This window comes from Ursus americanus, chromosome 8, assembly GCF_024610735.1.
Source record: "Ursus americanus isolate L20-20 chromosome 8, mUrsAme1.1.p, whole genome shotgun sequence".
NCBI classification, from domain to species: Eukaryota; Metazoa; Chordata; class Mammalia; order Carnivora; family Ursidae; genus Ursus; species Ursus americanus.
The window spans coordinates 63,773,563-63,797,704 of NC_142134.1; the positions used below are offsets into that span (position 1 = coordinate 63,773,563).

Genomic DNA, 24,142 nt, shown 5'->3' on the forward strand with positions numbered 1-24,142 from the left:
TGTTGGATTAACCAATGGACAGAAAAAGCACAGGCTACGGAAATCAGCAAAGCAGAGAACCAACCACTGGTGAGAAAAAGTCAACCCTGATGAAATTGCCCGGATTTTAATATTTTTTTTAAAGATTTTATTTATCTATATAGAGACAGCCAGCGAGAGAGGGAACACAAGCAGGGGGAGTGGGAGAGGAAGAAGCAGGCTCATAGCAGAGGAGCCTGATGTGGGGCTCGATCCCAGTTCGCCGGGATCACGCCCTGAGCCGAAGGCAGACGCTCAACCGCTGTGCCACCCAGGCGCCCCGAAATTGCCTGGATTTTAAAATTAGAAAAAGCTAGAAAGAAGCCTTTAAAAATACGTAGCATTTTCTAAAAGTAGCACATTACTAAAAGATATAAATGGGGAATAAGAAAGCTAGAGGAGCTTTATTAACATCGGGCAAAATAGACCTTAAGACAAGGAGTGTTACAAGAGACAAAAAAGGATACTTCATTATGTTAAAAGGGACAATAAATCAGGAAGATGGAATAAATAGAAATAAGGAGAAATAGATAAATCCACAAATTGTAAACATTAACACACTTCTTTCAGTAATAGAACAACCAAAAATAAATCATTAAGTATACAGAAGACCTGAATAACAAAAACACTTTATACCCTCAAATCACAAAATACACATTCCTTTGAGGACACATGGAATGTTTATGAAGATTAAACTATATCCTGAGCCATAAAACAAGTCTCAATAGAATTCAAAATGTAGAAATCTTACAGAATATATTATCTGACCACAATGGAAATAAATTAGAAGTTAAAAATAAAGCAACTAGAATAGCTGGAAAAGAAACAATACATTGTCAAACAACCCATTGATCAAAGAAGAAATCTCAAAGGAAATCAGAAAATATTTTGAACTGAATAATAATAAACACGTGACACATCAAAATTTGTAGGACCGTATGACATTAACTGTTTATAAGAAAAGAGGCCCCTGGGTGGCTTAGTTGGTGAAGTGGCTGACTCTTGATTTTGGCTCAGGTCATAATCTCCGGGTCCTCGAATCGAGCCCCAAGTTGGGCTCTGTGCTCAGCAGGGAGTCTGCTTGAGGACCTTCTCTCTCTCTGCCTCTGTCCCTTCCTCTGCTCGTGCTCTCTCATGCTCTCACTAAACTAAATAAATAAATCTAAAAAAAAAAAAAAAAAGAAAAGAGGTAGTTCTCAAATCAATGATCTAAATTTCTACCATAAGGAAAAAGAAGAGCAAAATAAACTCAAAGTAAACAGAAGAAAAGAAATAATAAGGAAAAGAGAAGATATTAATGAAATTGAAACCAGAAAAGTAAAGAAAATCAATGAAATCAAAGCTGGTTATTTGAGAAAAATGAATCAATGAAATTCATAAAGCTCTGGAGAAAAGATAAAAAATTGCCAGTATCAGGAATAAATTAATAATATCACTACAGATCTTACAGACATAAAAAGATTAATAAGGGAATATTATGAAAACTTTACACCAATACATTTGACATCATACATAAGATGGAAAATTCCCTAAAAGACATGAACTGACTGCCAAGGCTAATGCAAGAATAGATAACGTGAATAGTCCACAGCTTTTAAGGAAATTGAATTCCTAGTTTAAAAACCTTTCCAAAAAGAAATTTCCACGCCCAGATGACTATAGCGGTCAACTCTATCAAAAATTTAAGAAATGAAAACAAAGCAAAAACGTCTGCTCTCGTCAGTTCTATTTAGTATTGTACTGAAAGTCCTCTGTAAAACTTCTAAGGAATACACAAAAAAGATACTATAACAACTAAATGACTTCAGTAAGCTTGTGGGACCCAAAGTCAACATACAAAACTGGGTTATATTTTGATACATTACCAAGAAAAAGTTGAAATGTGAAATTTTTTTAAAAAACTATTTACAAGAGCATCAGATAATATGAAACATCTAGGGATAAATTTAACCAAAGATACGTAAGATATGTATTCTGAAACTAAGAACATTACTGAAAAAAATTAAAGAAAAGCTAAATAAAATGAAAAGATGGATCATGCTCATGGGTCAAAAGACTTAATATTTTCCAGATGTCAATCTTCACCAAATTGATTTATATGTTCAATGCAATAGCAATCAAAATCTCGGCAGGACTTTTTTGGGTAGAAATTGCCAAGCTGATTCTAAAATTTGTATAGAAATACAAAGGACCTAGAACAACTAAGGCAATACTAAAAAAACAAAAAAACAGAAAAAAAACACCCCAAACTAGAGGACTGACACTACCTGATTTTAAGACTTACAATAAAGCTACAGTTATTAAGACAGCATGGTAATGCCTCGGAAATAGACATATAGATAAATGGCACAGAATAGAAATTTTAGAAATTCCCACACATATATGGTCAATTGATTTTCAGCAAATTGGCCAAGACATTCAACTGCCTTGGAGAAAGAATAATCTCTTCTTAAAAAGAACAACTTGATATTTATAAGCAAAAAATTGAACTTGAACCTTACCTTACACCATATATAAAAATTAACTCAAAGTAGATCATAAGTCTAAATGTACAGGCTAAAACTATAAAACTTCTAAAAAAATATTAGTAATCTTGAATTGGCAAAGATTTTTTACAAAGGACACAAAAGCATGAAGTATAAGAGAAAAATATCAACAAATCAGATTTGATCAAAATGAAAAATTCTTCCTCTTCAAAAGACATTGTTAACACAAATGATAAAAACATGCCACAAACTGGGAGAATATATCTGCAAAAAAAAATGTATATGATAAAGGACTTGTATACAGCATATGTAAAGAATTCTTAGAACTCAAAAATAAGACCTCAGAAATCCAATACAAAAAAAAGGGGGGGGGTGGATAAACTGAACAGACTCCTCATCAAGCTAGCTCTAGGCATGCCAAAGCAGCACATTAAAAATATACTCAGTATCAGTAGTCACTATGGAAATGCAAGTTAAAATCACATTGCTACACCCCTGCATACTTCCTAGCATGGCTAATATGAAAAGATTGATCATACTAAGTGTTGATGGGAACATGAAGGAGCTGGAACTCTCAGTTGTGTGTGGGAATGTTAGTGTTACGACCACTTCAGAAAAACGGTTGGCAGTTTCTTAAAAAGTTAATAGCATTCATTAAGTGTTCATTTAGTTAATTTAGCGTTGTTGGAGAAAATGAAGGGAGTTAAATTTGAACCTCACATAAATAATAAATAATTTTTAACATAGGTATGGCCTAAAAAATTAATGAGACATATATATTAAAAAAGTCACTTGCTGTTTATCTGAAATTCAGGGGCGCCTGGGTGGCTCAGTCGTTAAGCGTCTGCCTTCGGCTCAGGGCATGATCCTGGCGTTCTGGGATCGAGCCCCACATCAGGCTCCTCCACTGGGAGCCTGCTTCTTCCTCTCCCACTCCCCCTGCTTGTGTTCCCTCTCTCGCTGGCTGTCTCTCTCTCTGTCAAATAAATAAATAAAATCTTTTAAATAAAATGCAATTTAATTGGGTACTTTGTATTTTTATTTACTGAATCTGGCAACTCTACTTTCTCCATACGGCCCAGTCATTCCACTCCCAGGTATTTACCCAAGAAAAATAAAAATGTGAATCCACTTGTATGCAGTGTTCATAGCAGCTTCCTTTGTAATAGCCCTAAACTGGAAACAACTCAAATGTGCATGAACAAAAGAAGGGATAAACAAATTACGGTATATCCATACAACGCACTACTACTCAGTATAAAATAAAAGGGAATGAGCTATGGCTACACATAAGCTATGGATGAATGTCACATTAATTATGCTGAGTGAGAGAAGCCAGACAAGAAAGAGTACATACCAAATTCTACCATTTACATGAAATTCGAGAAAATGCCAACTAATCTATAAGGACAGAAGGCTGATCGGTGATTACTTAAGGCACATAAGGGTTGAAGTGAGATGCGGGGGCAGGGAAGATGCTTTGAAACTTCTGGGCATGATAGATATGTTCATTATCTAGATTTTGATGGTGGTTTCACGGGTGTTTACATATGTCAAAACCTATCAAATTGTATTCTTTAAACATGTGCACTACGTCGTGTGTCAATGACACTTCGATGAAGCTGTAAAATTTTGTTTCTAATTTTCCTGTGTGAATTTACTCTGTATGTAACAGCGTGTGAAACTCCGTGGTGGATGAAACAGGCATTTTACTTTCTTGGAAAGAGAGGACCAACAAATGTAAAAAGTTAAATAAAAGCACAAGCGTTCAACAAGATGAAATTTGGGACAATATTTGCAAATATTAAACCAATGTATTTTAATTTCTCCCACAACTCCTGTTCCTTTGAAGCTTTCTCCCCCAGAGAAAGCCCTAAAGCTTATAACCAGAGAGTGGAAGAAAACAGATATTTGACTTCATTAACAGGATGATGGGCTTGCCAACTAGGCCTGGTGGGGAAAGAATGGGTTTCTTACATTTCTTTAGTTATATCAGAGGATAGATTTGGAGAATTAGCTCAAAGATGTTTCTACCAATAGTGGAGAGCCAATACTCCTTCCACTTGTGACAACTAGATACTTATGGTTCAAAGAGTTATTATAAAATCACTCTTTATAGCCCATGGTGGGGAAAAGAAGAGAGGAACAGAGTTTGAAAGCAGATGCCGTGGTCCCCCTTTTCTACATCCTCTCAATGGCCTCTGTGCCCGCCAGTCTTGCTGACCCTCTGCCCATACCTAAGGTTCAACCAGTGCCTCTGCTTGCTGTGGCCAAGAGCAAGAGTCTGAGGCCTCCCCAAGTCTTCTTGACTTTCTGTGTGATTTGAAGGTGAGCAGAAACATGTGTGTGCCCTGAGGAAGACATGGGGAAGGTAGTTGAGGGTGCTGGCTGTCTTCTTTAAGAGGGGCTGCAGCAATGGGAATCTTGATTTATTTTTTTAAGTAGGCTCCAACACGGAGCTCAAACTCACAACCCTGAGCTCAAGCCCTGAGCTGGGATGAAGAATCGGATGCTTAACTGACTGAGCCACCCAGGCGCCCCGGCTATGGAAGTCTTTACACATCAGTGAAAGCCAGAGTGGGGGTCACTGGTGAGCAGCAGTCGGAGAGGTTGGCCCTGAAGCACTGTCCACGCCAAGGGAAGGGACCCCACGTATCCCGACAGCACTTCAGACTTCAGACACCACCCTAAGAATCCTGCAGCTTCTACCATTCTACCATCTTACAAGGGAGTTGTGGGGGTGGGGTGGGGGATGATTCTGAAAGAGGAGGCATTTTACCTAAAGAAACTGAACATCCAGGGGCGCCTGGGTAGCGCAGTCGTTAAGCGTCTGCCTTCGGCTCAGGGCATGATCCTGGCGTTCCGGGATCGAGTCCCACATCGGGCTCCTCGGCTAGGAGCCTGCTTCTTCCTCTCCCTCTCCCCTGCTGTGTTCCCTCTCTCGCTGGCTGTCTCTCTGTCACATAAATAAATAAAATCTTTAAAAAAAAAAAAAAAAAGAAACTGAACATCCCCCGGAGATACTGCATTAGTTCATCACTTTGGACTAAATAGCTCCCTCACCCTACTCCCCCCGCCATCCCCACCAATACCCAGAGGATGTGTGCTCAAAGTAAGTCTAGACTATGGACAAATTAAAGAAAATATATTTCCAGTGCACATGTTGGTGTAATGTACATACATTTGCAACCTATTACCAAGATAATACGAGATATGTTTCAAGGCATTCAGTGATGGAGAGCGAGAGTGGTAGCCAGGAAGCGAGAGCTAGTCACAGAGGTGGGGGCTGAGTCCTCTGGGCTGGGCAGGGTTTTAGCCAGGCAGCTAGGAGGGCATGTCAGGTGGGGAGAACTGCCTGAATGAGGGTCTGTAGGTGAAGACATGTGCAGTGAGGAGAGAGCAGAGCAGAGAGCTCCTGTTGACAGGTGGGCCTCTGGTTTCCCACTTGGTTAGCATGACCCGGGAACTCAGCAGTGAGTGAGCTCAGAAAAGGCTGCCTCTGAACAGGCATGGACTTGCTTTCTGGAAAGTTTGCAAAAAGAAAGCCAGAGAACGTGGCCACCCGAACATCAGTTGATCTCTCAATAGGTCAAGAAGCTGAACGTGGCCATCTGATGGCTCCTGGTGCTTACCGAGTGGCAAATAGCTTCAACAGGGCGCTCAGAGGGACTGAGATGATTCTTTTTTATTATTATTATTTTTTTAAGATTTTATTTGTTTATTTGACAGAGATAGAGACAGCCAGCGAGAGAGGGAACACAAGCAGGGGGAGTGGGAGAGGAAGACGCAGGCTCATAGCAGAGGAGCCCGATGTGGGGCTCGATCCCACAGTGCTGGGATCATGCCCTGAGCCGAAGGCAGACGCCCAATGACTGCGCCCCCCCACCCCGGCGCCCCCTGAGATGATTCTTTAGAGGGCAAGTCGAAGGCGCTAGAAACACCAAGGGTCATTCTCCTAGTAAGTCAACCTAAGGAAACCAAGGACTCAGAATGAAGGTTGGCTGGTACCCAGTAAAGAGAGATCTTACTTTCTAGTTTCTACTCGGTCCATGAAGAATACACTCTGAATCGATCACTGAGAACTGGCCTGGTTCATATTTCGTGTCCCTTCCTGCGGCCGGGCTGCTCAGCCAGGCAGAAATTGCTGAGAGGTCATGGAATAGGAAGGCGGTTTCTCCTTGCAGCTCTGATGCCTCGACACAGCCTGCCCTCCCACTCCCCCCGCCCCACATCCCGCCTCTTGTGTTTTTAATTGGTCGCCACTTTCAAGCACCTTCTCCCTCTGCCTCTCTGACCTAGGCCTCCTGCAGCAGGTCACATAGTCATGGGACAGACACCAGGCCTCCTGTCTGCACCTGGAGTGCCCACGTATCTCAGGTGAGTGCTGGGTTGAGAACCTACTGATTCCCCCCATATGGCATGAGGACAGATTGTGTCTGGAAGGGCTCACCGCTGTGAAGAGGAAGAACAGAGTTGTTTGGGCAGGACCACAGGCCAGGTCAAACGGTGCCCATACTGATTATACGTAAGGGTCCCACTTTGACCCCAAAATAAAGCAACAAAAAGCTTACACCCATTAGAATGGCCCAAATTGGGAATACTGACCACACCAAACACTGGCAAAGGTGGAGCAACAGGAACTCCCATTCATTGCTGATGGGAATGTGACATGGTACAGCCACTCTGGAAGACAGGTTGGTGGTTTCTTACAAAACCAAATGCACTCTTGACATACAACCCAGCAATTGCATTTGGTATTTATCAAATGAATTGAGAACTTCTGTCCGCATGAAAACCTGCACATGCCTGTTTATGGCAACTTTATGAATAATTGCCAAAATGAGGAAGGAATTAAGATGCCCTTTGGTCGGTGAATGGATAAACTGTGGTATGTCCAGACAGTGGGATAATATGCAGAGCTAAAAAGAAATGTGCTGTCAAGCCAGGAGAAGACATAGAAGAAACTTAAATGCATATTACTAAGTGAAGGAGCCCAATCTGAAAAGGTTACACTCTATATGACTGCAACTATATGACATTCTGGAAAAGGCAGAACTATGGAGACAGTAAAAAGGTTAGTGGTTGCAAGAGGTGTGTGATCGGGAAGGGCAGAGATGAATAGGTGGAACAGAGAGGATTTTTAGGGCAGTGAAAATGCGCTGTAAGATACCCCATCATGATGGATCCATGTCATTATACATTTGTCCAAACCCAGACTGCACAACACCATGAGTAAACCCTAATCTACACTATGGTCTTAGAGTGACAATGACATGTCACTATAGGTTCATCGACTGTAATAAATATACCAGTCTGGTGGGGGATGTTGATTTGGGGAAGGCTACACAGTGTGGGGGCAAGCGGTATACGGGAAATCTCTGTATCTTTGCTTGAATTTTACTGTGAACCTAAAAGGCGGAGGGCTCCGCCGGTTAAGCATCTAACTCTTTCTTATTCATGGTCTCTGATGTAGAACTCAAAACTGCTTCGAGGGGGCTCCTGGGCAGCTCAGTGGGTTAAGCCTCTGCCTTCGGCTCAGGTCATGATCTCCAGGGCCTGCGATTGATCGAGCCCCCCACCCCACCCCTGTGGGGAGTCTGCACCTCCCTCTCCATCTGCTCCCCCCTCCTGCTTGTGCTCTCTCTCTCTCTCTCAAATAAATAAAGTCTTAAAAAAAAAAAAAGCATCTAACTCTTTGTTTCTGCTCAGGTCGTGATATAATGACCCTGAGATCGAGCCCGTGTCAGGCTTCCTGCTCAGCATGGAGTCTGCTTGAGATTCTCTCTCTCCCTCTCCCTCTGCACCACACCCCTCACTTGCACTCTCTCTCTATCTAAAATAAATAAATCTTTAAAAAACTAGTCTTAATTAAAAAAGATAAAAAATAGGGGGTTAAAATAAAATAAAAATAAAAGCTAATGGGGGTTAGTAACAGGTTAAATGAATAATGTTCACATTTGAAGAAGACTCACAAATGTGAGAAAAACAGTATGACTTTAGGAAACGTTATAGGAATTCTGGGAGGCCTTATAATTTTATCACCGAAAGGGTATGTGAGACCCCCAGGTCTGCAATCACCCAGAGCAGGCTCACCTGGTGTACGTTACTTGCTAGGATCCCCGAGCAATCAGCAGACCAGCTGGGCTCAGTTCACTGGTCTCGTTCTGTCATCTCTGAGCCGACGTCAAGGTCTGATATACAAGGATTGGGCTTTTTTACTCATACCAGGCACAGAGACTTCAGACCCCCTCCTTTTCTCATTTCAACTATTCTATAATCCAGCTCAAGTTTCTTGGCCTCCGGAAGTGAAAGAGAATTGACACTCTCGACTACCTACCATTTACTTGGTACTTTCTGTACATTAATTCTGTCTCTGTAAGCAGGGATCCTAGTAGGGCCCAATCTACCCATTGAGAGCGGTTGAAGGATACCCCACCTCACAAGAAGCTGTTTGCAGACTCGGATTTGCATGGAAGCTAGAATGTTTTCTGTGATCGTATCTTGATTGCTGTTCACGGTTGGGGTTCAGACAAGTCTGAGCGACTTGAGGGCCATGGATTGGCAAGGACTTACAGAGGGCAGGGAGGAAAATGACCCTGGGGACTCAGAATCAGCAACAGTTCCCAAGGGCAGTGTGGGAAAACTGAACTGGGTTTGCTGTGGTAGGTGTCAGAGGGTCTTTCCTTAATCCTGCCATTCTAGAACATTCCACACTGGAAAGGGCTGTTTCACTAAATTCTGACAAAATTCTGACCAGGCCGTGGAGTTCACCAATTGAGTATAAACAAGGGAGAGAGTATTTTCTATCCTTATCAAAGCAATTACCCAAGTCAATAACCTAGGGCAGTGTCCCACTGAAGTACACGGCTCAGCAGGCAAAGATAGTTGTTAAGTGTGTGAGTCAAGCAGTCCTGCATCATAAAATCCAAGTCCTCTGCTGTTTATCCGTGACTCTCTGTCGCAGCCCCACTGAATGGCCAGCCTGAGCCGCTCAGCAGAAGCAGAACCCAAGCTTAGAACCCTGGCAGGGTTCTGGGGACTGGGGGCTGGTGGGGAGAGGGGGTGCCCCCCACACTGAGAAACATCAGGACTATTGATAATCTGTTGTCCGAGGAGGGAATTTCCTCTTGCGTAGAGGAGCTGCTGCAAATCAGGGATCAGTATTAATGCACCTCAGTTATACTCTCGGGGTATTGAACTCTGAGACATTCGGCTTACATTGCGCTTAATGCTCACCATACCACTGAAAGGAAGACACGTATTTCCCCCATTTCACAGATGCATAAACTGCTGTCGCAGTCATACCGGGTAGCAAGCCGCTGTAAAGCTCAGTGGCGCGCAGCCATAAGCAGTTACTTCTCACTCAGGCACCTGTCGGTTGGCTGCAGTTCAGCTGATCTAAGTGGGACTCAGCTGGGCTTGTTTCCAGGCTGTGAGGTGAGTCCAGGCATGCTCAACATGTCAATCGCATGGCAAAGGGCTCAAAAATCCAACAGCGTAAGCATAGTTAAAGCCTTCATTTGGGGGCCCCTGAGTAGCTCGGTTGTTGAGCCTCCTACTTGGGATTTTCAGGTCATGATCTCCCGGGTGGTGGAATGGAGCCTGGCATTGGGCTCCGTGCTCAGCAGGGAGTCTGCTTGAGATTCTCTCCCTCTCCCTCTGCCCCTCCCCCCACTCTCTCTTTCTTAAATCACTAAATAAATCTTTTTGAAAAACTTTAAAAATAAAACCTTCATTCACATCACTTCTCCTAACACCCCATTGGTTAAAGCAAGTCCCGCGGGTAAGACACGTGGGCAGGGAAGAGGGTGCTTCCTGTGGAGGAGGGAAGGGGGTTGCTTTCAACTTCTTACTCGTCTGATGTCAAAGCTAGAGCGGCTCTCTGGCAGCCTTTGCTCACTGCCCCCTCCGATGAGTTCCCTGGTGTGTTGCTTTTACCACTCAATGAAGCAAGTAATTACGTACTTTTGTCCTATTGTTCAGGTCTTTGTGCTTTGTCTCCCCAGTGGGACTGATGAGGTATTAAAGCAGGGACGCTCTGGGTCGCCCCCGCCCTGCACAACGCTGACACAGAGAAGGACCACAGTGAGTAATTACAGAAGGACTGGTATCTTCCTACCAAGAAGGCTGTAGTAAGTGCGCTTTGAGTATTCTGGCAGATCATGTGAAAACAAGCCCAAAAGAGCTGAGTGTGTAACTGTGGCCCCCCAGTGCTGGAGGAAGATGACAGCTCTTTGTTACTTCCGGGGATCCGCCACCAGCAGGTACAGCTGGATTAATCAGCGCTGTGTCCTCCTTGCAGACTTAATTAGCAGCTCTCGTGGAAACGCAGCTTCTTGTTAAAACCAGACTTTAAAAAGAAACTGTTCCAAGCTTATATCCTTACTTTCAGTTACATGTCATCCAGATACGAGACTAAAATCTCACTGTTTTAAATTGAGTTATAATTGACATATAGCATTTGTGAAGTTCAAAGCATACAGCGTGTTGATTTGATACACGGCTATGTTGCTGTAGGAGGGCTACCACAGCGTTAGCTAACTCGTGCACCCATCACATAATTGTCGTTTCTTTTTTGTGGTGAGAACATTTAAGATCTAATCTCTGAGAAACTTTCAAGTATATAATACAGTATTGTTAAAAATTAAAAATAGGGAGGGCCTGGGTGGCTCAGTCGTTAAGCGTCTGCCTTCGGCTCAGGGTGTGATCCTGGAGTCCTGGGATCGAGCCCCACATCGGGCTCCATGCTCCGCTGGGAGCCTGCTTCTTCCTCTCCCAGTCCCCCTACTTGTGTTCCCTCTCTTGCTGCCTGTCTCTCTCTCTCTTAAATAAATAAATAAAATCTTTTAAAAAAATTAAAAATAGAACTACCATATGATCCAGCAATCTCAGTTCTGGGTATATACCCAAAAGAAGTGGAAACAGGATATAGAAAAGATGTCTGAACTCCCATGTTTATTGCACCATTATTCACAATAGCCAAGATATAGAAACCATATGTGTCCATCAATGAATAAATGGATGAAGAAGACGTGTGTGTGTGTGTGTGTGTGTGTGTGTGTGTGTGTGTGTGTGTAAATATATAATGGAATATTATTCAGCCATGAGAAAGAAGGACATCCTTCCATTTGCATCAATATGGATGGAGCTTGAGGGAATTATGCTGAGATAAGTCAGACAGACAAAAATAAATACTTTGCGATATCACTTATATGTGGAATCTGAAAAGGCTAAACTAGAAACAAAGAGTGGAATCGTGGTTACCAGGGCCTTAGGGGTGTGAGAATTTAGGATGTGGGTCAAAGTACAAATTTGCAATTAGAAAACACATAAATTCAGGATGCCTGGGTGGCTCAGTCGGTTAAGCAGCTCCCTTCAGCTCAGGTCATGATCCCAGGTCCTGGGATCGAGTCCCCCGTGGGGCTCCTTGCTCAGCCCAGAGCCTGCTTCTCTCTCTGCCTGCTTCTCCCTCTGTCTGCCGTTCCCCCTGCTTGTGCTCCCTCTCTCTCTCTGACAAATAAATAAAATCTTTTAAAAATACATAAATTCTGGGGATCTGATGCACAAAATCTCATTTTCTGAAGAGAGTCAAGAAACGAGAGTCAGAGTGATTGCAGAATGCCCCTCCCCTAGTCAAACTGAGATGATGATAATGAGAGTTAACACTTAACTAAGCACTTACTGTGTACAAGGATCATGCATTCATCACCTTGTTCAACCTTCATCTTACCTAATCTTACAGTTATTATAATTATAACTTTATAATTATTATAATCATTCCCCATTTTGCAGCTGGGGAAAATGAGGTTTAAAGAGGTAAAGGGACTTGCCCAGGGCCCCAGTGCTTACAAATGGTTGTGTTGGGAAGTAAAACCCTGACAAAAAAATTTTGTGTCCTTTCATACTCACTGCTCAATACCGATGGCATTCTTGTTTATTTTACTGAAGTTATTTCAAACACTATAAAGTATAGCAAATAATATTTGTGTACCCACCAATCAGTTTTGTAAAATGCTACCTTTTTTTTTTTTTTTGTCTTTTGTCTTTCAGGGATTGGTTTTAAAACACCAAAATACTACAGACACAGAACATGGCCCACAGCCATCCCTCCTCTCCACTCGGGGTAACCATTACTTGAATTTAGTATTTTTAGTTCCAGCATATTTTTAATGTTTATTACATGTGTAAATCAAGACAAACATTATATAGAATTATTTTGAATGTTTCAAGATTTTCTTTACATAATATCCTTCTAAAATTTGCTTTTCATCCCACCTGATGTGTTTGAGATCTAACCATGTTGATGCATATAGGAATATTGCTATATATTTTACTTTGTGATTATACCATTAATTATTCATTTTCCTGTTGTTTTTTTTTTGTTCAAACAATACATCAATGGATATTTTCTGTCTGTGTTTCTTCACGTACATTTGCCAGAAGTTTTCTGTGAAAAGAACCAAAAAGTGATACTCCTGTGTCGAAGGGTGTATTTTCTACCTGATTGCTGTGTGGGTCTCCAGTGTGGTCATACCAGTTTCCACTGCCACCAGCAGGCCCTGGGAGCCCCACATGGTTTATATCCTCACCCACACTTAAGATTGTTAGAATTTTAAATATTTTCCAATCTAATGGCAGTAAAATGGCAGCTCATTTTAATTTATAGTCTTTGGTTGTTAGAAGAAGCGCATCTTAATACTCCATTGACCAGTCATGTTTCCTCTTCTGTGAATGTTTTGGTCTTACTATCTGTCCATTTTCATACGGAACCGTCTGTCTTTCTTACTGATTTGGAACTCTGGATACTAACCGTTAGTTACATGTGCTGAAAATATATTCATTCCCCTGGTATATGACCTATCTTTTCACCTTTTTAATGATGTCTATAATTGTACAGAAAATTTAAATTCCAATATAGTTAATTTGCTAAACTTTAAATATATTAATCTTTTATTTGAAAGGCAATGCATACAGCTTAAAATTCAAGAGATACAAAGAGCATATAGTGGCAAGTCCCCTCTTGCTCTTCCTCCGTCGCCCAGTTTCCTTTGGCATCCTTCTAGAATTATTTTATTGCCCATAAAAACAAACTATAAATATTTTCACCTTTGAACCCCAATATTAACATCCTGTGTACACTGTTGTGTGTGGTGTGTTAGGGTTTTTTCACCCGTTATCTATACCTTGAAGATGATTCCATATCAGTATTAAAGAGTTTACATTTTACAGCTCCAGTATCCTGTAGTATGAATATATTATAATTAATATTTAAACAGTTACTGATTAATATTTGGTAATTTGCCAACTTTTGAGGAATACAAACAATGTTGCACTGAGTAACCTTGTTCTTTTATCATTACACACATGTGTGCATATGTCTAGGGAAAAATCCTTAGATACTGTAATGCATGGTCAAAGGGTATGTGCAACTGTATTTTTGATAGATATTGCCAAATTCTTTCTGTAGGGGTTGTAAAAATTTGTTCTCCACAGCACTGGAAGAGGGTCTGTTTTCTATACCATGGGTGATACTATAAATCAGACTTTTGGATTTTTACCAACATGAGAGGTAAAAAATAGTATCTCAGGGGCGCCTGGGTGGCGCAGTCGTTAAGCATCTGCTTTAGGCTCAGGGCGTGATCCCGGCGTTGTAGGATCGAGTCCCACATCGGGCTCCTCCGCTGGGAGCCTGCTTCTTCCTCTCCCACTCCCCCTGCTTGTGTTCCCTCTCTCACTGGCTGTCTCTCTCTGTCAAATAAATAAATAAAATCTTAAAAAAAAAATAGTATCTCAGTGTGGTTGTAATTTCCGTTTCTGTTACTATTAGTGAAATTCAAATAAATAAAATATTTTTAGATCTTTTAAAGACCATTTGTATATATTTTTCTGTGATCTATTTGTTCATATCAAATTATTGGTGCTTTATTAATTTGCAAAAAGACCTTTATTTCTTAGTGAAATTAGCTCTTTGTGATGTAAGTTGTACATTTTTTTCCAAATGGTTCCTTAGCTTTTTGACTATACTTAGCTGTTGTTGTTGTTGTTTTAGTAACCTCTACACCCAACATGGGGCTTGAATTTACAACCCCGAGATCAGGAGTTGCATGCTGTACTGACTGAGGCCGTCAGGCGCCCCCATGGTGTTTCTCTACTTTTGCTAAATTCTTCCCTGATCTGAAGTCATCAAAATATTTCTCTTGGGTTTTCTTCTTAAAACTTGTAGTATTTTCCTTTATTACATTTACTTTTTCAATTCATCTGAAATTGATTATTGTTTATGGTGTTAGGTAAAAAAGCAATTTTAGTTTATTTCCTGCATATTATATATATATTATAATTCGTTATTATATATATAGTTATATATATTTTAGTTATGTTATAACTATATTAGAACATATATACATATGTGTATGTGTTTGTGTGTGTGTGTGTGTGTATTTGTATCACTTGTTGAAAAATCCTTTCAGGGGCACCTGGGTGGCTCAGTCGGTTAAGCATCTACCTTCAGCTCAGGTTCTCAGATCTAGCCCTGTGTCAGGCTCCCTGCAAAGTAGGGAGTCTGCTTCTCCCTCTCCCGCTGCTCCTCCCCCGGCTCATTCTTTCTCACACTCTCCCTCTCTCTCTCAAATGACTAAATAAAATATTTTTTAAAAAAAGAAAAGAAAAAGAAAAATCCTTTCTGTCCCGATAGAGTAGTAATGGAACTCTTGAAGATAATAAAATTTCCACGAATATGAGGATCTGAGTTCTCTATTCTAGTCTGCTTGTCTATCCCAGAGCTTTGTGACCTTCCCACATCATGAAAACATAGAAAAATATCATCTTCAAATTGCACATTGGAGTAAACAGAAGAGGCTGATGGACCCTCCTGGGGCTTCAGCTGCTTCAGGCCACCCCAGGCCTCCCTAACAACCCCAAGAACTGACTGGATCAGTATCGCAGCACATGTTTAACAAAATGGAGGACTGTTGAGTCTGCTTACCTTAATGACAAGCTACTTTATTTCTATAATTATAGTTGGCTCTCAAGTTTTGGGGGAATGAAAAGTTATATGCAGATTTTCAACTACACAGGGTGGGGGAAGGGGATGGTTCCTGTAACAATAAATCTTGATATTTGTCTGGTAAGGCAAGTTACTCGTCTATTTTTTCTTCAGGATTGTCTTAGCTAATTCCTTTCTGTCCCTTTGCTTTTCTAGAAGAAGTTTTTTTTTTTTTTTAAAGATTTTATTTATTTATGTGACAGAGAGACAGCCAGCGAGAGAGGGAACACAAGCAGGGGGAGTGGGAGAGGAAGAAGGAGGCTCCCAGCAGAGGAGGCCAATGTGGGAGTCGATCCCGGAACACCGGGATCACACCCTGAGCCGAAGGCAGATGCTTAACAACTGCACTACCCAGGCGCCCCTCTAGAAGAAGTTTAAAATCGGGTAGCTTACAGATTAATTTTTGGAGACTTGAAATATTTATGTTATTCAGTCTCCTTTTCCATGAACATGGAACACATCATTTAGTCATTATCATATTCCTAAAGCTTTAAAAAGCTTTCAATAAAGTTTTACAATTTTAATTCTAAAGGTTTTTTTTTAAGATTTTATTTATTTGTCAGAGAGAGAGCAAGAGCATGTGCGAGTGCGCACGCATGCGCACACGAGAGAGAGAGAGAGAGAGAGAGAGAGAGAGAGCACACACAAGCAGGGGGAGTGGCAGGCAGAGGGAGGAGCAAACTTCCCCCTGAGCAGGGAGCCCAATGTGCGACTCAATCCCAGGACCCTGGGATCATGACCTGAGCCAAAGGCAGATGTTTAACCGCCTGAGCCACCCAAGCATCACTATTCTAAAAGTTTAACAAATCTTTTGTTAGATCTATACTTTGGTATATTATTGCTTTGTGGATATTGTGTATAAATTGTGCCTTTTTCTCTTGCAAGAATGAGGAGAACATGATAATAATAACAACAATATTAACAATACTACTGCTAATACAATAGTAAATATTTACCTCCTATATAGACAAGCATTATTCTAAGGACTTTACATATGTTAACTTATTCGATCTTCAGAAAAAACTTACTAAGTAGTTTTACTATTATTCCCATTTATAAATGAAGGAACTGAGGCACTGACAAATTATTTAATTTGCCCAATGTCATCCAGTTGGTGGACGGCAGTCTTGCTTCAGAGAATGAATTTTTGAAAATTTGAGGATCCCAGAGGAGGAGTCCAAGACGGCAGAGGAGTAGGAGACCTTAGTTTCGTCTGGTCCCAGAAAGTCAGCTAGTTCGTTATCAAACCATTCGGAACACCTGTGAACTCAACCGGAGCTAAGGAAAGAATAGCTGCACGTGCAGAAATAGGAAAGTGCCCACTTTCTGCAAGACTAACAAGATGGAGAGACTCACCTCAAAAAAGAGAACAAGAGGCAGTGCTGACTGCCAGGGATATAATCACTAAGGACATAAGGAAGATGTTGGAACTAGAGTTCACAATGACGATTACAAAGATACTCACTGGGCCGGAAAAGAGCATAGAAGATACTAGAGAATCCCTTTCTGGAGAAATAAAAGAACTAAAATCTAATCAAGTCAAAATAAAAAAGGCTATTAAAGGGTGCAATAAAAAATGGAGGCTCTAACTGCTAGAATAAATGAGGCAGAAGAGAGAATTTGTGATCTAGAAGACCAAACGATGGAGAATAAAGAAGCTGAGAAAAAGAGAGATAAAGAACTACTGGATCACGGTAATAAAAGATGAAGAAGGACGCTGTACCATAATTAAAGGGTCTATCCAACAAGAAGATCTAACGATTGTGAATATTTATACCCCTAACATGGGAACAACCAATTATATAAGCCAATTAATAACAAAATTAAAGAAACACATTGATAATACCACAATAATAGTAGGGACTTTCACACCCCACTCACTGCAATGGACAGATCATCTAAGCAGAAGATCAACAAGGTAACAAGGGCTTTGAATGACAGACTGGACCAGATGGACTTCACAGATATCAACAGAGCATTTCATCTTAAAGCAACAGAATACACATTCCTCTGGAGTGTACATGGAACATTCTCCAGAATAGATCACATATTGGGTCACAAGTCAGGTCTCAACCAGTACCAAAAGACTGGGATGGTTCCCTGCATATTTTCAGACCACAATGCTGTGAAACAACCAACATTGAAGAAATACAAACAATTCTAAGAACATATTATGAACAACCAAATGCCAACAAATTAGGCAATCTGGAAGAAATGGATGCATTCCTAGAGATGTATGAACTACCAAAACTGAAACAGGAAGAAATAGAAAACCCAAACAGACCCATAACCAGTAAGGAAATTAAAGCAATAATCAAAAATCTCCCAACAAATGAGAGTCCAGGGCTGGATGGCTTCCCAGGGAATTCTACCAAACATTTAAAGAAGAGTTAATACCTATTCTTCTGAAGCTGTTTCCAAAAATAGGAATGGAAGGAAAACTTCCAAACTCTTTCTATGAGGCCAGCTTTACCTTGATCCCAAAGCCAGACAAAGACCCCACCAAAAAGGAGAATTAAAGACCATTATCCCTGATGGACATGGATGCAAAAATTCTCACCAAGATACTAGCCAGCAGGCTCCAACGATACATTAAAAGGATTAGTCACCATGACCAAGTGGGATTTATTCCTGGGCTGCAAGGGTGATTTAACATGCACAAACCAATCAACATGATACATCAATAAAAGAAAGGACAAGAACCATATAATCCTCTCAACAGATGCAGAAAAAGCATTTGACAAAGTACAGCATCCTTTCTTGATTAAAACTCTTCACCGTGTAGGGAAAGAGGGAACATACCTCAATATCATAAAAGCCATATATGAAAATCCCACAGAAAATATCATTCTCAGTGGGGAAACACTGAGAGCTTTCCCCTGAGGTCAGGGACATGGCAGGCATGCCCACTCTCACCACAGCTGTTCAACATAGTTCTAGAAGTCCTAGCCTCAGCAACCAGACAACAAAAAGAAAGAAAAGGCATCCAAATCGGCAAAGAAGTCACACTCTCACTCTTTGCAGATGACATGATATGCTAGGTGGAAAACCCAAAACACTCCACCCCAAAATTGCTAGAACTTAAACAGGAATTTAGCAAAGTGGCGGGATATAAAATCAATGCACAGAAATCAGTTGCATTTCTATACTCTCACAATGAGACAGAGGAAGGAGAAATTAAGGAATTGATCCCATTTACAATTGCACCAAAACCTAAGATACCTAGGAACAAACTTAACCAAAGAGGCAAAGGATCTGTACTCAGAAAACTACAGAACACTCGTGAAAGAAATCGAGGAAAACACCAAGAAGTGGAAAAATGTTCCATGCTCATGGATCGGAAGGACAAACATTGTTAAAATGTCTATGCTACCCAGAGCAATCTATACATGCAATGCAATCCCTATCAAAATGCCATCAACTTTTTTCACAGAGCTGGAACAAGTAATCCTAAAACGTGTATGGAACCAGAAAAGACCCCGAATAGCCAAAGGAATGTTGAAAAAGAAAACCAAAGCTGGATGCATCACAATTCCGGACTTCAAGCTCTATGACAAAGCTGTAATCATCAAGACAGTATGGTACTGGCACCAAAGCAGACACAGATCAATGGAACAGAATAGAGACCCCAGAAGTGGACCCTCAACTCTATGGTCAATTCGTCGTCAACAAAGCAGGAAAGAATATCCAGTGGAAAAAGATAGTCTCTTCAACAAATGGTGTTGGGAAAATTGGACAGCCACAAGCAGAAGAATGAAACTGGACCATTTTCTTACTCCATACACAGAAATAGACCTAATGCCAAATATGAATACAAATGAAGCAAAAAAAAAAAAAAGAGGAAAATGCCTCATCTTTATGAGTCTTTCAAAGTATTGTCAGATCTTCACTATCAGAAGCAGTTAATGAAACATGGGGAGCTTATAGATAGCTGTCCCTCCTGGTTCTGGGAGGGACCTCTACAGAGGGTCAGCATGCTCTATCCATCAGTGAACAAGCATGTGATGAATGGGAATTGTGCGCAGGCCCTAGGTCCTTCTACACTCACTGAGCTGGCTGATACCTGCTCTGTTTAACTACTCAGGGGACATCCTGGTCACAGGGGCCTCATTCCATAGGAGGTAGTGGTCCTAGGGAAAGTGGTACCACAGCCATGATACCTCTGCCCTCAGCTGTGCAGATTGATCAGTGAAATAGACTAAATATATGATTAAAATCACAAGTTTTATCCTCTGGAAAGCAAATTCTATTAAAGTAATGACATCTTAAGTTCTCCAAACAGAGCTATGAGATTCTGGCTCTATTTTAATTTTTGTTTAAATAATATATATGTGTGTGTGTGTGTGTGTGTGTGTGTGTGTGTGTGTGTTTATGTGCAAATATATATATTTTATTTTATTTTTTATCAATTACAAAAGTAACATGTGAATGACAGCAAAATCTGGAGAATATGAGAAAGCACAAAAATCTCCTTAATTTCCCTGGCTGAGGACTCCCATTGCCAATAGGGTTTACACGTCCAGGCTCTGGAGATAGATGATAGCCAGATTAGCAGTCAGTATTACTTTGTAAACTTTTCAACTTAAACCTTGTTTTCACCTAACAGAACAACTAATTAGGTCAAAAAATTTGTTTTTCTTTACCATACTTTTAAAGGCTGAATTATATTACATTATATGGCTGTTTTGTATTTGGTTTATCCAATCCTCCCAAATGGGATATTTATGTTATCTCTGATTTCTGGTTATTATAAAAAATTATGACCCCCAAAAAAGGTCTTGTAGTCAGATCCATAGTTTCCATACTAATTCCTTTGGGATAAATTCACCGCAGTAGACTTGCGGGATTAATGAGAGTGTACCGTTTAAGACTTGCTGTTCACGGCTGGCTTTGCTTGGCATCTCAGGTTGGGGATGGCACGACCACTCAGCTTAAGACGTTTGGGTTTCCAGCAGGACTCACAGCAAACGCTGGCCTCCAGGGGTAAAGGTGCATTCAGGAGCTCCGAAGCTGGCTTCCCGCTGCCGGCCTGCTGCACTGGGACCCTTGGTAACCAGACGCTCCGCCCCCTGCGGTTCTCACCCTGAAGGATTAAAATCAGGAACCCTCACGGTCTGGCCGAGGTCCTCGGAACTCTAGAGGTTCAGAACCTAGAACTAGCTGGAATCCAGAACTCCTAGAACTAGGAGTGAGAACTGACGTCTCCAGGTTGGAAGCAGCTCTGAAAATCTCTTGCGGGGTCTGTTCGTGGAAAGGGGAACGTAAAACTGCCTCTTGAACTCATCGATTTTAGATAAAGGAGTCAGGGGACTCTCCAACAGGTGCTGACATTCCATAAAATACGAGTTCTGTTCTAGTTTACGAAGGGCCCTTTTGAGAATTCAGCTCAAGTGGCTTAAATATACATAAGCAAGAGAAGCTCCAGTTTGAATTAATTGGGTCATTCTTAGCTTGTTTTTGTTTGTTTGTTTGTTTTGTTTTTTAATTTTTCATTGCAAGTGAACTCAATTTTGTTTCCACTCTTTACAAGAGAGTGTGTGGACTTTGAAACCATATGATCTAGGCTAAAATCCTAGCTTTTACACTTCTTAGAGATCTGCCTTGAGCAAGTGACTTAATTTCTTTGTGCCTCAGTTTTCACATCTGTAAAATGGGCATCATAATACCTACTTCATAGGTTGCTGCAAGGATTAAACGAGAAAGCAAAGGTTGTGCACCTGAGGGCCTAGCATCCAGTAAATGCTTAGAAAACATGAATCCTCTTTTCCTCTCCTCTTAGCTCAGCAGCAAATCCAGTGTGGCATATGCATTATAAATGTGGAGTCCTTCCCAAGTGTTTTATTTACATTTTCAGGTTCATTGACTATCTCAAATCAGCAGGAGGTCTTATATCAGTCAGGCATCCACTTACAATAACCAAGAGGTAGAAACAGCCCAAATCTCCATTAACAGATGAACAGAGAAGCAATTTGTGGTATATACATACAATGGAGTATCATTCAGCCATAAAAAGGTAGTGATACAATATGGATGAACCTCGAAAATATTATGCTAAGTAAAAAAAGTCAGAAACAAAAAGTCACATATTGTATGATTTCATTTACATGAAATATGCAGAATGGAAAAATTGATAGAGAGAGAGGACATAGATAGATAGTTGCCAGGGGTTGGGACAGGTGTAACAGAGAAGCTGCTTAATGGGTAAGGGGTTTGACTTTGGCGTGATGGGAATGTTCTGGAACTAGAGAGAGGTGAGGAGCACACACGTCCTGAATGTACTGAATGCCACTGAATTGTTCACTTCAAAATGGTTAATTTTATGCGATAGGAATTTCGCCTTAATAAATTATTTTTAAAAAATCATGAGCAGACCAAAGCCATTCCTGCCAGAATTCAAACCCATTCTAGCATGGACCCAAACTCATAAGCTCCTGGTCCACTACATTGCTTTCTCTGCTCAAAGTCACTCTCTGGGCCAAGCTCTTGAGGGCGACAAGGGTGCGGTGTGAAGTGAGTTGGTTGGTGGGGGGAAGGGGAGAGGAGAGGAAGAGCCCCAGGGCAGAGGGAAAGCCCTGCAGGGGTGTGAAACTCTTTCTGACTGTGACCCCCAACACCACTGACTTTCTAATTGGTCTCAGCCAGTCTTCATTTCTTTCAGGATACATTAATCCCAAGCACCAGACTGGGACCAGACTCATGTGGCCTCGCTGTGCTATATGAACCCGCTGATTTGAAAGGAGTTCTAGAAAATTGGCCAGGAAAGAAGCATGGGAAATCTGAGAGCTCGCTCTGTCCTCAGCTCCCACCTCACCGCACCCCATTACTGCTGCATCGCCCAGTGCTGCAGTCATGCCAGATGTGAGGGTTTCATGGCTGAGATGCTGCCCCAATTAGGCCCTGAGAGGGTAATGCCTTATCCCCACCCTCCGCCACCCTCCAAAGCCCCAGTATCCCGCTCAGTGGATCAAGTTGCCTGTGTAATCAGCAGTCTAAAGCTGGTCAGGGTGTGGAAGAAGGACCTCAGCAAATCCACAGATGCTTTAATAGTTTGGGACCAGGACCAAGCAAGAGGTGAGGGAGGGGGATGTTTCCTTTGTTGGAAGGTTGAGCTGGGGGTGAGAGAAAGCAGAGATCCATGCTTTAATCCTGAAGGGTACCAGTATTAGCCAGCCTGTATCTGCTCAGGGTGGATGGCAGATCTCTGTCCCCGAATGGCCTGGGCCCCTGGGACACGGGGACTCCTGCCCTCCCCAAGAAGATCCCCACCGCATGATGTCACTGTAACCCTAAACCTCCCCACACCTCCCCTCTTCCTCTGCTCCCTTGGGTCTGATGGGACCTGGAAGGAGCCATCAGGCGCTTGCTTGCTTTTTTACTAACAGCTGGAGAGTCTAGTTCTCTGTGTAAAAGGACCAGTCAATTAGAGGGAAACAAAGCAGATTACAACCGTACTTTTGGAACTAGGGCGTACAATTTAAGGGGGCACTTGTGTGACCTGGAGAACAAGCGCCTCCTTAAATTTCGTGCCCCTGGTGCCTCTCCGGCCTCAGCCTAGACTCACCCCATTGATCCTCAGCCTCACCTGGTTCAGTAATCTGCACACAGAGATCAGTAATCTGCACGCAGGCTCCCACGAACTCAGTCCAAGAGGCTGGTGACTAACACCAGAAGGTCAGTTGGTTCACTATTTATAGAGTGTGGTTATTTTAGGCAGCCGTTGATTGCACAGCGGAGAGGGGGAGGGAGCTCTCCTATTAACACCAAACCCTTGCCCAACTTCTACCATGTGCCCCGTGCTATAGCGAAGTGCCATCCACTCGGTATCTTCTGTAATCGCCACCACAACCCTACAAGACAGGTGCATGGATATGGCATCTCCGTTTGATGGAGGGGAAACAGGGACCTAGTAAGAGTAAGGGATGTGCTTGGGACCCTGGAGGAATCCACCAGCAGGGAGCCCAGCACAGAGACGCAAACAGTCTGAACTGCAGGGGCAGATCAAGCAGCCGAGGGATAAGATTGGATCAGGATCGAAAAGGGGAAATGGACAGGCCCGCAAGCCCCTGGCTGTGGAGGTTGTGACGAGGAAGGAGTAATTGAAGACAGTTCCCGGTTTTCCGGCTTTCACCACCGGGTGGGTGAATGACGACTGAACAGCCTTCGCTCTTCCGGACAGTAGAAGCTGCTCTCAGACACGGAGCTCATTCCTGCTGAAATAAATACTTGCCTGCGGGCGGCATTATCTGGAAGCCCCAGCGAGTGAATGAAGGGAGGGAAGAGGTGTTTTCGCAGATTTATCAGGCAGCCTCAGTGCCTGCAGCCTTGGAACCTTCTGCCTTGAGCCCCTCTGAACGGGCTCTGAGATCTTCTTAGGCCGTCCATATGGACATGTGACTTCTCAGCAAGTTTCCCCATATCCATGAGGATCAAGTCCAAACTCCGCACAACTCCCACATCACTATCTGAGCCGCCTTATCTCTCTCCAGGCTCATCGCTCCCAGGCTGGCCCGCAGCAATTCCTCGACGTTCTAAGGTCCCCTTCTGATCCTGGCCTTTGTTCCCTTTTCTTGGAAAGCACCTCCCCTTCCCCTCCCCC

General features: G+C 42.1%; 1 long non-coding RNA gene across 2 annotated transcripts in view; it reads right to left on the minus strand.

Moving 5' to 3' along the window:
- Nucleotides 1-23,214, minus strand: part of LOC148109600 (uncharacterized) — a 35,899-nt gene extending 12,685 nt beyond the window's left edge. For both annotated transcript variants that reach the window (XR_015725570.1, XR_015725569.1), the window contains exons 1-2: nt 23,129-23,214; nt 20,408-20,629 (exon numbers count right to left, since the gene is read on the minus strand). This is a non-coding gene — a long non-coding RNA (uncharacterized LOC148109600). The remainder of the gene's footprint in view (nt 1-20,407; nt 20,630-23,128) is intronic.
- Nucleotides 23,215-24,142: the final 928 nt, after the last annotated feature.